This window comes from Cetorhinus maximus, unplaced genomic scaffold (genome assembly GCF_964194155.1).
Source record: "Cetorhinus maximus unplaced genomic scaffold, sCetMax3.hap1.1 HAP1_SCAFFOLD_1630, whole genome shotgun sequence".
In the NCBI taxonomy this organism is placed as follows: domain Eukaryota; kingdom Metazoa; phylum Chordata; class Chondrichthyes; order Lamniformes; family Cetorhinidae; genus Cetorhinus; species Cetorhinus maximus.
In genome coordinates, this window is record NW_027597570.1 from 61740 (window position 1) to 65000 (window position 3261).

Sequence of the window (3261 nt, forward strand, 5' to 3'; positions counted from 1 at the left end):
AGAGCAGCGAGTGCGCCCGGCGACGGGTCAAGTTGCAATTTCTGGCATGCCACTCCTGGAGCTGGTTCATGAGTTCCCCTCGGAAGTCCCGATGAGGAAAGGGCAAAATGGCGTTTTGCGGGCTTTGGGGCCTCTTCGTCGGTAGGACTACCGCCCGACCTTACGGTTGGAATTGTCGGCAGGGGAGGTTGGCGGGGTACCTGCAGAATAGTAGGAGGTGGCAAATCGAGAATCGGTCGACATCGCCAAAAACCTTCTCGAGCCTCCAGGTCTGCAGGGACCGACCCAGGCTGCCGCCAAACCGACCGACAGGCCCTGCCGGCGGCCATTTTTGGCCATTTTCGGCATTTTTCGCCTCTTTCGGCCGGGATGGAAAAGCGGCGGCCTGAAGCCCGGGCCTGCCCGGGGAGGCCTCCTAATCGCCCGGGGGACCGGATTTGCCCCGGTGAGAGCCCCGGAAACGTCCCGAAGCCGGCCGGGAAGGCGGCCAAGGACGAAGCACCTCGGATTGCATTGGCAGGCCGTGCAAAGTGGCCTCCGGGCCCGCGAGACAATGCAGGGTGCCCTCGGTGTGCCCCTGAGAAATGGTTAACCAAACGAAGGACAGTGCGCCTCGGATTGCATTGGCAGGCCGTGCAAAGGGGCCCCCGGGCCCGCGAGACGTTACAGATTGCCCTCGGTGAGCCCCTGAGAAATGGTTAACCAATTGGACTTAGTCTCTGGCGGAGAGACAAAGTGTTTTCACGAGAAATGGTTAACCAATTGGACTTCGTCTCTGGCAGAGAGGCAAAGTGTTTTCACGAGAAATGGTTAACCAATGAGGACAATGGACCTCGGGTTGCATTGGCAGGCCGGGCAAAGTGGCTCTTGGGCCCGCGAGAGCAAAATCCGTGCACAGACGGAAGTCCATGAGGTCAGATCCGAGGCCTTTACCCGGCACCCGGTGGGGGTATTCCCGCAGAGAGTAGCGAATCTGCCCGGCGACGGGTCAAGTTGCATTTTCTGGCATGCCACTCCTGGAGCTGGTTAATGAGTTCCCCTCGGAAGTCCCGATGAGGAAAGGGCAAAATGGCGTTTTGCGGGCTTTGGGGCCTCCTGGACGGTAGGACTACCGCCCGACCTTACGGTTGGAATTGTTGGCAGGGGAGGTTGGCGGGGTACCTGCAGAATAGTAGGAGGTGGCAAATCGAGAATCGGTCGACATCGCCAAAAACCTTCTCGAGCCTCCAGGTCTGCAGGGACCGACCCAGGCTGCCGCCAAACCGACCGACAGGCCCTGCCGGCGGCCATTTTTGGCCATTTTCGGCATTTTTCGCCTCTTTCGGCCGGGATGGAAAAGCGGCGGCCTGAAGCCCGGGCCTGCCCGGGGAGGCCTCCTAATCGCCCGGGGGACCGGATTTGCCCCGGTGAGAGCCCCCGAAACGTCCCGAAGCCGGCCGGGAAGGCGGCCAAGGGCGAAGCACCTCGGATTGCATTGGCAGGCCGTGCAAAGTGGCCTCCGGGCCCGCGAGACAATGCAGGGTGCCCTCGGTGTGCCCCTGAGAAATGGTTAACCAAACGAAGGACAGTGCGCCTCGGATTGCATTGGCAGGCCGTGCAAAGGGGCCCCCGGGCCCGCGAGACGTTACAGATTGCCCTCGGTGTGCCACTGAGAAATGGTTAACCAATTGGACTTAGTCTCTGGCAGAGAGGCAAAGTGTTTTCACGAGAAATGGTTAACCAATTGGACTTAGTCTCTGGCAGAGAGGCAAAGTGTTTTCAAGAGAAATGGTTAACCAATTGGACTTAGTCTCTGGCGGAGAGACAAAGTGTTTTCAAGAGAAATGGTGAACCAATTGGACTTAGTCTCTGGCAGAGAGGCAAAGTGTTCTCACGAGAAATGGTTAACCAATTGGACTTAGTCTCTGGCAGAGAGGCAAAGTGTTTTCAAGAGAAATGATTAACCAATTGGACTTAGTCTCTGGCAGAGAGGCAAAGTGTTTTCACGAGAAATGGTTAACCAATTGGACTTAGTCTCTGGCAGAGAGGCAAAGTGTTTTCAAGAGAAATGGTTAACCAATTGGACTTCGTCTCTGGCGGAGAGACAAAGTTTTTTCAAGAGAAATGGATAACCAATTGGACTTAGTCTCTGGCAGAGAGGCAAAGTGTTTTCACGAGAAATGGTTAACCAATTGGACTTGGTCTCTGGCAGAGAGGCAAAGTGTTTTCAAGAGAAATGGTTAACCAATTGGACTTAGTCTCTGGCAGAGAGGCAAAGTGTTTTCAAGAGAAATGGGTAACCAATTGGACTTGGTCTCTGAACGGCAGGCAAATTGTGGCCTTGAGAAATGATTAACCAATTGGACTTAGTCTCTGGCGGAGAGACAAAGTGTTTTCACGAGAAATGGTTAACCAATGGGACTTAGTCTCTGGCAGAGAGGCAAAGTGTTTTCCTGAGAAATGGTTAACCAATTGGACTTAGTCTCTGGCAGAGAGGCAAAGTGTTTTCCAGAGAAATGGTTAACCAATTGGACTTAGTCTCTGGCGGAGAGACAAAGTGTTTTCACGAGAAATGGTTAACCAATTGGACTTAGTCTCTGGCGGAGAGACAAAGTGTTTTCAAGAGAAATGGTTAACCAAATGGACTTAGTCTCTGGCAGAGAGGCAAAGTGTTTTCAAGAGAAATGGTTAACCAATTGGACTTAGTCTCTGGCAGAGAGGCAAAGTGATTTCAAGAGAAATGGTTAACCAATTGGACTTGGTCTCTGAACGGCAGGCAAATTGTGGCCTTGAGAAATGATTAACCAATTGGACTTAGTCTCTGGCGGAGAGACAAAGTGTTTTCACGAGAAATGGTTAACCAATTGGACTTAGTCTCTGGCAGAGAGGCAAAGTGTTTTCCTGAGAAATGGTTAACCAATTGGACTTAGTCTCTGGCAGAGAGGCAAAGTGTTTTCACGAGAAATGGATAACCAATTGGACTTAGTCTCTGGCAGAGAGGCAAAGTGTTTTCAAGAGAAATGGTTAACCAGTTGGACTTAGTCTCTGGCAGAGAGGCAAAGCGTTTTCCTGAGAAATGGTTAACCAATTGGACTTAGTCTCTGGCGGAGAGGCAAAGTGTTTTCAAGAGAAATGGTTAACCAATTGGACTTGGTCTCTGAACGGCAGGCAAATTGCGGCCATGAGAAATGGTTAACCAATTGGACTTAAGTCTCTGGCAGAGAGGCAAAGTGTTTTCCTGAGAAATGGTTAACCAATTGGACTTAGTCTCTGGTGGAGAGG